Source organism: Protopterus annectens, chromosome 14.part0, assembly GCF_019279795.1.
Source record: "Protopterus annectens isolate FY-2018-M chromosome 14.part0, PAN1.0, whole genome shotgun sequence".
NCBI classification, from domain to species: domain Eukaryota; kingdom Metazoa; phylum Chordata; order Ceratodontiformes; family Protopteridae; genus Protopterus; species Protopterus annectens.
Window position 1 is genome coordinate 951,656,451 of NC_056748.1, and position 13,360 is coordinate 951,669,810.

The window sequence follows — 13,360 nt, forward strand, 5'->3', positions numbered from 1 at the left end:
TGTGTGTGTGTGTGTGTGTGTGTGTATATATATATATATATATATATATATATATATATATATATATATATATATATATAGAGAGAGAGAGAGAGAGACAGGGTCATATTTACTGCAACAGATGCCTGGTGACAAAGCCATGGACTCAAGCTCAATGTTGACACTGCATTGGCATCCCTTCTTGCAAAAACTCTGTACCCATTAACTACCACATAGGTGGTAGTCTACTTAACACCGAAGGTGTGATAAGAGACCATTGGACACAGGTGGACAGTAGTCTCCCCTTTGATAATCACAGTGCCATACTAGTCATGTAATCTGTCTACGTGGCACACGTCATCACAAAAGGTGTGTCATCCAGGGAGATATAGGTCAGTGTTCCCCTCTATTCAACACACATAAAACCCATTATAGAGTACAATGCCCCATGTGGTATGTACCTCACAAGACATCTACAGCAACTGGAAAGGACACAGACATACCTCACAAAGAGTAATACTGGCCTCAAACAGATGCCCTATGCAGACCGTCTCACAAAACCACAGCTAGACTGTGTCGCATACCGCCTACCCAGAGGTGACCTCTGCCTAACATACAAAGCTATGTCAAACCTAGAGCTGTTGGACATGCTCCATGTAAACAGATCACAATCCCTATGAGCTACACGCTCTAAGGACCTAAACCTTGTGACCTCAATAAACAGCACATGCTGGAGGGATGGATTCCTATCTCAGAGACATCCCATACTCTGGAACAAACCACCTATCAATAGCAAACAAAGCTCTTAATTAGCAGTCATCATAAATAATCCTGATGATTGTATGGGAGAACCCCTGGAATCACCTCTGTGGCTCTGCTTGAAAGGGCCACGTGAAATGAAATTATCTGTGTGTCAAAGGCCAGGGTAGCGTATGGCTAGACATCTATAGGCCCTAGGGCCAATAGCCTATTACCTACCTATGAACCAATACACACCCACATGTACTTGTTGCAATAAATGCTATGTGAGTTTGACTGAATGTGATGGTGAATGTGTTGGTGAATGTGTCAGAGTTCTGCATATGTGCGATAGCTAAGTGGGAAACTGTTTCTGTCATGGTATTATGTGTCCTAGCTGTGATCCCAGCAAAAGATGTGTATGCTATTGCTAGGCAGAAAAAGCAGTATGCCATATGGTCTGACGTAGTCCCTTGGTGTCGACTGGGGTGTCCCATTGTAGGCTACAGCAGTACATGTATGCTTATTGAGTGTTACTGCTGGTGAATCCAACTCCTGTATGAACTGTAGTACTATCTGAAGCTGTATGATTAAACAGCACAGTATGGTGTATGTCCACATTTCTTGGAACCACTGTTTTGTGTGTTCCCTGTAGTCCTCACAGATTACATACCTCAGGCATAAGGTTTTGTAACTACTGACACACAGTACCATATGGTACACAGGTAAAGGTCATCTGGGTTGCCATACCTTTGTGTCTGGTATGTATGTCTGATGTGTGTGTGGGTATGCCTGTACCATGGCCTTGGTCATATGTATGTTACAGGATATAGGTGCGTATCTAGCAACATGTATAGTCTAGTAGAGCAGTATGCCACCTATATTAACGAATGTGCACATATATTAGGCAGGAGTTTACCATCAACAACTAGTGTGGTATACTGGTAATACTGTAACTGGACTTTACAATTATTGCAATGGATTACATGTTTCTTTATGCATTAGCTTGATATATACCTCCTGTGGTTAGGTGGTGCACTGTGTCGCATACAGTGTGCCATGTACTGTTGTATAGTCTTACATACTGGTTTATCTTTGTTGCTGTGCAAAACATGGTTTGGTATATAGAGTGTGCCAGGCAATGTCAGGCAGTTGTGGGTTGAGCACTGATATGTGGTATTGAAAGTGTGTATCCTCTGACAGCCAATAGGTTGATATATATGGCGGTTAATTGATATCTGTACTTTAGAATGTTAAGTGTGCCACATGACTTGCTCACACATATTGTTTCATTGTCTTCCAGGGTCATTGCCCACCATCATAATCCTTCATATAGCCCAGCAGAGGAGGAGGAACAGATTACAACCAGCTTGGTTCAGCACTATGCTCTGCTGTTCTCAAGAACCAGCCAGGACCAGCATAAGCGGACTGCACTGTGGTAAGATCTTGTCCGTAGGGTAAATGACATAGGCATGCATAACTGGACATATGAGCAAGTACGCCATCACTGCAGTGATTTAATTAGACATGTCCGGCAGCGTGCGTCTGATATCCGTAGACAACAGCTTGCCACAGGTGGTGGGGGTAACCATCCATCCCCACCTCAACAGAGTGGAGGAGATGCTCCTGTGCCAGGTGGCTCCTGGCCAACAACAACAACTAACATGTATCATCATGGAGGCTAGAGACACCAGGCAAGTTAACACGGAGCGTGCAGGTAACATGGCATAGCTGTAGACTACTGTTACCTCTATTGGTAGATCATGCTTATGTGAGATGTGTACTGTGTAGTTAGAAGATGTGGTGCCTAGTGTTGTGCAATACTAATAATTAGGAATATAATCTGTAGGCCTGTGACTGTCAACCGTTGTACTACTGTAAGATTGCAAACACACAGTAACAATGCCACAGTTGTTGCCACTGACAAACTGTCTCATATCCTTGTAGGTCCCTCTGGTGTGACAGCAAGGCAGCAGACCCATGCTGGTGATTGTGTTCTACATTTAATATTGCTAATTAAATGTGCATGTCATAGGTGAGGTGTAGGCCATGTACACGTAACACACCTGCGCATAATGCATGCTGTGCATGTTTGCTGTAAGACTATGCACATCTCAGTAACATGAGTAGCTGCCTCAAACACATGTAATACACAGATCATCCCACACAATTGTGGCAACACTGTAGTGGACATTGGATAGGCAGAGTCGATACACATGCACACAACATACACAACTGTGTCATATGCAGTACACGTTAACATGCTACACATGGCATATTCAGACACCAGCTGTAAGGTTACACTCCAGTATCCCAAATGTCATCCACACAGCACACATAATATACCTGAGGGGTAGAGGCCTATCATGTGGCTGTGTGACACTCTTCAACACATAACACATTCATGTTAGGCAATGCCCCCTATTGGGCACCTTACAAACCCATGTAACAACTGACTGTGAAATGGTGAATGTAGCCATGGTACTGCAGTTCAGGTACAGCATGCTATGTGCCAGTCTGGCACACATTAATAGCCTTGAGTGACCACAAGATGCTGGATGATGATGGCTCATGGTACTACACCCCATCCAGTTACAGTGACCACAGTACTACACATAGCATTAATTGCTATGCACCTCAATGTTGTGTGTGTGCAAACATATGCACCTATACACAATATGCATAGCAATCACCATTTGTACAAAGTGACACACATATGTCTTGCAATTCTATTGAGTGTATATGTCACATGACACACATTGTGTATGTGTGATGTTTAATGTTGCAGTTGTGTTGTAGCATGCCATGTCATGGCTGGCACTAGCATGTCCACAATATGTCCTACACTCACCATAACCACTGTACAATGACTATGTTGAGCAATGGTATTCCATCAGGTATACATGCACCACTCATCCTGTGTGTATACATAGCATGCATGTGCTAAACCTGTGTCCACAATTATCTGCTAAAGACACAGACACTCTAATCAGAAAAGGATATCTATGTGACACACAGATGCACATCCTGCCATGGTATGTATACCTGTGAGTGATGATGCACAGGACATTGCAGACCTTTTAATACTTGCACAGCAATGTTGTGTCTATGTACACATTGCATTCCAGGGTGAGGCCAATCACTGAATAACAACACACATGCATCAAAGCCATGTATACTGTTATTAGCAAGGGCTGTCTACACTTGCACTGCATGCTGTTGAGCAACACACGTCCTGCATGCTGACACGTGTGATATAACTGTTTGGCTTGTGATACTGTACCCCACCATCACTCGTTATTGAGTATGTTATGGATTGCTGGTGGTGTGTGTGTGTGTGTGTGTGTGTGTGTGTGTGTCTGTTTTAGTGAGGAGTGTATTTGTGTGCATGTGTGCATGTGTTCATGTGTTCATGTGTGCATGTGTTCATGTGTTCATGTATTCATGTGTGCATGTGTGCATGTGTTCATGTGTGCATATGTGCATGTGTTCATGTGTGCATGTGTGCTGACATCATGTACAGGTCGTAAAGTGTGCTTCCTCTCACAGGTGCTGAGTTTGGGCTGGTTCACTGCAGCAGGGAAACTGATGTCACTGAGCAAAATAGTGATAATGATGATAGGTGTGTTGAGGCACAGGCATGTTTGCCAGGGTCTGTCGTTGGGCCACCAATCGACAGTACACAAGTGTCCACCCCATCCATGCACACAGTCATACTGCCAATACATCCATCACCAATGCCCTTAGCTGAGGGACAGTGTACAGTCAGCATTGGCCAAGACAGTGTGGTATCTATGGCACATGCATCCCAACACAGCAGCCATACCCAGATGTCTGGAAGGGTACCACATAGGCAGATGTCCAGGAGTTCTCGTCGGAGCACTGCTGCTCATCATGCCACTGGCAGACATGCCACAGGTCTTACAACCTCACGCATGTTCCAGGATGTCATGGAGGCACAGGCACGTATGGTATGTTACACCAGACAGGGACTAAGGGCACAGAGGGCACATAACATCGCCATAATTGACAGTATCCATGACCTAGCAGGTGCCATCTGTAATTACACTCTGGTCACTGATAGACGTTGGGGTGAGACATTAGATGTCCTCCACAATGTCATGTCCATGTGTCAGGACAGTGCGGGATGGTTGAGTCGTCGACGTGGACATATGCCAGCAACATCAGCAGCTGGCAGTCACCGCGGACATCCCTCAAGTCACAGCCGCTCCCGTAGTGCCAGTTCCAGCCCCAACAATGTTGGGGGTGGGCTGTCCATAGAACGTCCTAGAAGACCAATTGCACGTGGCTCTGGACAGTCTCAGCTGGGACCTGGGTCCAGTGTATATCCATCTACCTCTGGGGATAGTACCCAGTCTGGCTTAGTACCTGATAGTGTCAGTAGCACCCCTGCCCGGCACAGGTACCATATCCGTGGCCAGAGATGGTGATCTGTAAAGCCTGGCAGGTACAGTTTGTGGCTGTCCCACAAATACCTGTATATGTCAGCCACATGGTGGAACTGTGTGCATGCAGACACACACACACATAAACCAGACACCTAGGGCTAACATATACCTGCACACATTACATCAACATTGGCCCATAGCAGTACTCTTGGTCCTCACACACACACACACACACACACACACACACACACACACACACACACACACACACACACACACACACACACACACCCACACACACACACACATACATGTTAATTGTATGGCTCACTGTAGGCCTCTGGCAAACCAACAACACACCCTGTGCATATGATGAAACCTGTGCCACCTCCTGTCATCTGTAACATTGATGCAGGAACAGGCTACCATGGTGCTGATACACAGGTTGACTTTATAGCAGTATAGCAATGTTAGCATGTTGTCAGCAGTAGAGTGTAATGATATGCTTGAAGGTGTAGCTGAGCAGGCATGATGCATTAAAGCTATTAATGTCAATGTAGTATTGTTTACACCAGGGTTAGTTCCAATAGTTTATTGTCCGCCCATGTGCCACTTGGCTGATGTGTGTAGTATTGGCAGCATGTGTTAGAGACTGGACAGTATGTGTGGGATGTGTGTAGCACAGATTTGCAGGTGCACATTTGTGAACATGGTGGAGGTGCACTGTCTGCATGTATGTGCATAGTAGACACATGGACAGGGTGACATGCCCTGTTTTACACAGTAACACTCCATAGTTTCTATTGGTGGCCAGTATGCATTGTACTACACACATTTCGGAACTTGACTACACATGTGTGTATGACATGGTTTGACACTGTGCTGTGGGTGATACTGTTACTATCTGTCATTGTTTTGCATTCTGGTAGTATACATAACTTCAACAGCCTGACCATAACAATTGTTAGATAATGTCTTGACAACTGACACACAGATGTAGGACACACAGTAACATTTGGATCCTTCAGGTACTATACTATGCCAGTAACCAGTGGTATTCACCTGCACCCATTACTGAGACCACTCCTGTTTGGCATATAGCTCTCTTAGGTACAAGCAATCACAGTAGGGATATGTCCGTCCACGTCTGGTAATGCATACTGTGGCCTATAATGCATTCTCCAGATGACACACACATCCTCCACAAGGGTATCATACAGACAGATACCTGTTGTCAAACCTATGCTGTAAAGCTATAAGCCAACCAAAGCATAGTCATCCACCTTTACGGAACATAGTATCCCCACAGTACCACATAGGTAGTAGCCACCAACATGAAGAACAGGTACCAATGTGTACATGCAACCAAGTGTTACATCATCTCTCCTTTGATAATCACATTTCCAAAGGTATTTTGAAATCCCTCGGTGGATCACATAAGCAATAAGGGGTCTGTATGCATATCCACAAAGGTTGTTGTACATCCATAATGAATAGCCATCATTGACAGACTTTGCTGCATTTGAACAGGTCTGACATATACCTCAGCCATAAACCCTCACTCACACAATTCAATAGAAACCATAACGAATGTGTGTGACACGGATGACCTAGGCCAGGGATCACTGCAGTGGCTGGCCTTGTCACAAGCATACAGATGTGACCTAAGGTCTGGAAAGCAGCAGCACACATGGCAAAGATGACAGATGTGTTCTTGGAGAAAGCAGGGTTCCCACACATGCAATAATTGAGGTCACATGTACGTATATGTATTTGCCACACAGCTACCTCCCATGTGCAATGCACATACTGTTGTCATACTGATATGTCATACAGTAGTAAAAGCAAAACCCACAACACATTGACCAACAGTGTCACACACATAGAGCACACACACACACAAACCAAGTGTAGGATTTAAACCCCTACCTAACTACTTCATGACATTAGAGAAGTATGCATTAATACGACATGCTATACACATTACTGTGAGTGCTCTTTTCCACATGTATATTTGTAGGATGGTGACATCATCAGACTTGACCAAGATTAGTATTCCACTTTTAAGGTGTTTTACTACTCTTCAAAAGGTTTGCTTCTCTCCAAGGTGATCACACACTTGTCAAGTGCAGGATTCAAACACCCACCTAACTGGTTTATGATACTACAGAAGTATGCATTTACATGACATACTATACACATTACCATGAGTTCTCTTTTCCACAGGTATATTTGTAGGATGGTGACATAATCAGACCTGACAAAGATTAGTATACCACTTTTAAGGTGTTTGAGTACTCTCCAAAAAGGTTGCTCCTCTCCAAGGAGATCACACACAAACAGACACACACACTTATCAAGTGCAGGATTCAACCCCCTACCTAACTGGTTTATGATACCACAGGAGTACACATTTACACGACGTGCTATACACATTACTCTGAGTTCTACTTTCCACAGGTATATTTGTAGGATGGTGACATCTTCAGACTAGACAAAGTGGGTTACATTAGGTGGGCTACATAGAAGGAATGTCTAAACACTTTGGCCATGTGATCATCAAAGGAGAGTTTACTATCTACCTGTGTCCCCAGGGCCTTAATGACTTTCTCTGTACATACTGGAGTACCACCTATGTGGTAATTTGTTTGTACTTTGTTTTAGCCAAAGGGGATTACTATGCATTCTTTGGCATTCTGCTTGAGGGCATTGTTTTGACACCAGGTATCTGTCTCTGTAAGTCCCTTCTGGAGGATGTGTGTGTCAGCCGTAGAGTTGATTATGGACCACAGTTAGCAGTCATCTGCAAACCTGTTCAGCCATACTCCTCCCATGCTTGCCTGTACCTCTGAGCAGTGTCTACTGAACAGGTGGGGTCCCAGGACCAAGACCTGTGGGATGCCATTTGTGACTGGCTTAGAGTCGGACATGGCACCCGCAACTCTGAACATGTGTGTTTGATCTGTGAGCCACTTGGCCACCCATCCTGTGACATAGCTTTTAATGTTCAAGCTGGTAAGCTTGTCCATGATGACAGAGTGGGGAATGGTGTAGAAAGTCCTTAGTGAGGTCCAGGTGGGCTGTATGGACTACTTTCACCTCCATCTATGTCCTTGGTAACTGTTTGAAATAAGTCAACTATGTTTAGGAGGCAGGATCTGCCTTTAACAAGGCGAGGTTGTGTAGAGTCCAGTGTCTGGAGGTCCTCAATGTCTCTGTTTATGGGTTCCATGACAATTTGCTCAATAGCTTTGTAGACCAGGTTGAGTAGACATATAGGACAATGGTTTCCAGGTTCTGTTGTGGCACCCCCTTTGTGGAGCTGGATGACTGTTAGTGTATGCCATTCTTTGGGTACATAGCCTGTGGTACGATTGAGTCTGGACAGTGAATGTAGGTTAGGGTGTAGTTCCTTTTGGGCCTAGTGTAAGACGCAGCCTTTTACACCATCCAGTCCCATTGATGCTGTGTTCTTAGCTTTGGAGAGGGCTGTCTTTACCTGAATGTCCATGAAGTCTGGGGCTCTGCATCCTTCTGTGATGGATACATGCCCTTTTGGGGGTGATGGGGGGAAGTTTACACTGAACTTGTCCCCCAGGATGTGGGCAATGAAAGTTGGTTCAGTATATTTCTTGCCATTTGTCAGTAGCTGACAGCATATTTGGAAGTTGACACCTACATGTCTGGTATAGCTACCGAAGGCTTTGTGGTTGTTAGTCTTACATTCCTTGGCAATTTGTCCTTAGAAACTGTCCTTGGATTATTTTATGAGTGATCATTGTTTCTTCCTAATAATGATTACTGATTACTTTCCTTTAGTGAAGTTGGCTCTATCATGTGTTAGTTTCCTCCTTTTGTTGTCTAGCTTATTTATGGGCAATGACCACCAGATTGTTTTCTTATTTTTGGAGGAGTGCATCTTGGTTTTATTTGTGATGTCTCGATCCATGCATCCCTGCAGATGCTCATAGGATGCACTTGTAAATGATTCGGCAGATTGTATACCATTATCCTATAGCAAGAGGGCTTTGGAACTTTCCACTTTGGTCTTGGGAAGTGTGCAGTTTGCTTTTGAAAATGTCTTCACAGTGGTTTCATTGACTGGGTGGGGGTGGGATGTGGATGTCCAGTGTGATTACTTTATGATCTGATATTACCAGCAGGGGGTTTATCTCTGTTGTGGAACACTGGTACCTCATGTTGGTGATGATCATTTCCAGTATGTTGTCACCTCTAGTGGGCATGGTGACCAGCTGTTCCAGGGTGTTAGAGTTTTTAAACTCTAGGAAACATTGGGCGAAGGACGTTGTACACGAGTAATTCTCCCACTCAGTGTTTGGGTAGTTGTAATCTCCTCATATAATGGTGTTTGATAGGACCTTTATATTTTCCACTGTTCTCAGGAATACTGAGTGAGGTTCCTGAGACAAGGTAGGTGATCTGTAGCAGGCTACAATATGATGAGCAGCTTTGCCCAATGTTAGTTGCACTTGCATGGTCTCCAAGGCCTCATGCTGTGCCACTAACCTGAAGGTGTGGGTATCCATAAGGTAAATGGGTACACCCCTTCCTTTTGTATTTCACTCATGGTTTTGGGTACGAAGGTCAGAGGGACTGCGAGTGTTTTACGTGGAGTATGTCCAACAGCTCTGTGTTTGACATAGCTTTGTATGTTAGGCAGTGAACACCTCTGAGTAGGCGATACGCAAGGGAGTACGGATGGAACATTTTGAGATGGTCTGTGTATGGCATGTATTTCAGGCCGCTAATGCTCTTTGTGAGGTATTGCTGCAGGCTTTCCAGTTGTTGTAGTTGTCTTGTGAGGTACATAGCAAAAGTGGCGTTGTACTCTATTATAGTTCTAGTGAGTGATGAGTAGAGGGAAACAATGTCCTCTTCTATTCTGCATGAGACACATTTTGTGATGAGGTGTGCCTCATAGGAGGGTTTCCTGACTACTGTGGGGATGTGATTATCACAGTTGTGTCCACTGTCCACCTGTGACCCAAGGTCTCTTGTCACACTTTCAGTGTTAAGTATACTACCGCCTATGTTGCAGTTCTTGGCTACAGAGTTTTTAACAAAGGGGATGACAATGCACCTTTTGGCATTGAGCTAGAGCCCATGGCTTTGACAACAGCCATCTGTCTCAGTAAGGCACTTTTGTAGGATGTCCACATCTTTAGTGTTTACAATTATGGCTCCTAGTTTGCAGTACTCTGGAAACTTCAGTAGCCACAGACCTTCCATGTTAAAGTTTACTTCAGGGAAGTAGATACTAAACAGGACAAGACACAGGACTGGACCCTGTGGTATTGCACTCGTCACTGGTCCAAAGTCATACTTGGAGTCTGCTACTTTCACAGTGTGTGTTCTGTCAGTAAGCCTGTTGGCAACCCATCTTGTGACATAGCAATTTATACCTAGTTTAGTGGGTTTATCTATATTTCCAGAGTGTGGGGTGGTGTTGTAAGCCGTGGCAGGATCTACATAGGCTGTGCGAACCACCTTACCCTTGTCTACAGTTTTGGTGACTGCTTCAATGTCATCTATCAGGCTTAGGAGACATGATCTGCATTTTACAAACCCAGCATGGTTGTGGTCCAGGGTTTGGGGATTACCAATGTAATTTTTTATAAGTTGTATGATGATACATTCCATGGCCTTGAAGAGCGGGCTCATCAAGCTAATGGGGTGCTAGTTCCTGGGGTCTGTGGTGTCTCCACCCTTGTGTAGTGGGATAACCGTCACTGTGCACCATTCAGCAGGCACAAAGCATGAGGTGAGGTTATGACTGCACATGGTACGTCAGTGTGGTGCCTGTTCATTCTGTGGTTTGTGTAGAACACAGCCTGGGAAGTTATCTGGTCCCATGGCTGCTGTGATACTGGCTTTGGAGAGTGTTTTTTTTACCTGTGCAGCCATGATGACAGCAACTTTGCAGTCTTCCATTATAGAGATGTGCTCTTTCATGGGTGAGAGGGGGGTAAAGTTAACACTGATCCTATCTGCCAGGATGTTGGCAATATCAGTTGGGTCTGTATATTTAGTGCCACTGAGCTGTAACTCAGAACAGATCTGAGTGTAGCCATGACATGGACCTGTCTGTTGGGCAGAGATCTCCTAAGTAGACAGTATGCAACAGAGTACGGATTGGGTTACATTCAGTCTTGTTGCATGAGGCAACTGCTTGAGGCCAGTAATCCTCTTGTTAGGGTACTTCAGTGGTCTTTCTGGCTGCTGAACGTGCCTAGTCAGATTCATAGCAAGTGTGTTGTGGTACTCTCTAACGGGTCTGATGACTGATGAGTAGTGGGAACCTCCCTTGACCTACATGCACAGACCTTGGCAGTTTGTATGAACACATAGCATGATTTTCTGACAACTTTGTGAATGTGTTTCTGGAAGTAGAGATGAATATCCACATTTGTCCATAGATCCCTTATTATCACCTCTGTATTTAGCATGTGTGTGAGCATGCCCAGTATGATCTTTCAGTATGTTGTTGCCTGACATTTGTTTCATTTATTTAACTGTGTGAGCATGCCTAGCATGACCTTTCAGTATGTTGTTGCCTGACATTTGCTTCATTTATTTGTGTGTGAGCATGCCCAGTATGACCTTTCAGTATGTTGTTGCCTGACATTTGCTTCAGTTATTTAAGTGTGTGAGCATGCCCAGTATGACCTTTCAGTGTGATGCTGAATGAAATCCACTACATTTGTTGGAGTGTGTGAGCACGCCCGATATAGACATTTATACTATATGTGTATGGAAAATCAAGTTGTATTTTTACAGCAGGGCTCACCTTTGTGTCATAGATCAACAGGGATCATGCTGTGCCTGCAGGGCTTCCATGAGACACTTTGCATAGACTTATCAACATTTCTACATACAGGGGGGACAGCTATTCTTTGTACATTTCTACCCGGGGGCACACCTGATTGTTACTGTGGGTGTACATAGGATGAGGGGTTCACCTGGCACTTATACAGATTTGCTATGCCTGCACTGCTATGTATGGTACACCATTTCAATCTGTACTGTTGCCTATCATACTGGCTTGAGGCATACTACTGTACTACACATCTTAGCGTCCAATGTCACGTATATTAGATTGTGAATTCATAGCCTACACGACCCACATCACACCGCCTGGCCTGATGTTCTCTGTCTGCATAGGCCTGTGGGGGAGGTTACCCATATGCCTCTTTAGGGCCATGTTACAGCATTTCTTTGTGTTTGCATTAGTGTACAATTGTCCTGCTGTATCTGTGCCACTGAAATGCTATCATGGCTTAGTGGTTCAGTACTGTGACTATAGTGCATAGTATCCTGGGTTTGAGCCCTGTCACTGCTTTTTATTTTCATGCTGGGTAGACCAGACTGCTTAAGGGACAGTAAAGCTAATATGAGCATGTTTACCTGACTTTGCTCAACTTTGCCCGACCTTGCCCAACATTGCTCAACATTGCCTGATGTTGCGCTAGTTAGCACGGGCAATTTTGTTTACATATACTAATATTGGTAAAAGCTGCTTAGCACTGCTTTATATTGCTTAAAACATGGCAATCATGCCTCAGGTGGTGCTGCAGGGCTGCTTATGTTGGATGCACATACTACACTCCCTAAACATGCTTGGAAACAGGTAGTGTCAAGTTAGGCATCCCTTTTATTTTATGTGCGAGTCAGAGAGAGGTATCATTTCCAGGGTTCCTACTGAGCCAGTGTATGTGCTATGCGTTGCCTCTTTGCCAAGGCCAAGGCATACTGGGCATGCCTCCTTCTGCCTACTGGGGCAGGCTCAGGTTGTTCTTCCTCCGAGTCACGCTGTGCCTGTGCAGGCCTTGGCAATGCTGGGGGGCTGTTTGCCCTGCCCCATGCTGTTCCTGCTGCAGATGTTTTCGCAGGATCATATTGTGTAGCATGGCACATACCATGACAATTTGGGTACATGTAGTTGGTGAGTACTGCAAGGTTCCACAGGATGTGTCCAGGCACCGGAACCATGACTTGAGCATCCCAAACACATGCTAGATTACATTTTGTGTTTGTGCGTGTGCCTCATTATGGAGTTCTTGTTCAGGTGTGTGTGCATTTCTGATGGGTGTCATCAGCCACGGCTCCAGTGCGTATCCAGCATCCCCCACTAGGTGACCATCAGGGATGTCCCCATTGGCAAATGTCTGGTACAGCTGCGTCAGATGCCAGATATGGGAATCGTGGTAGCTTCC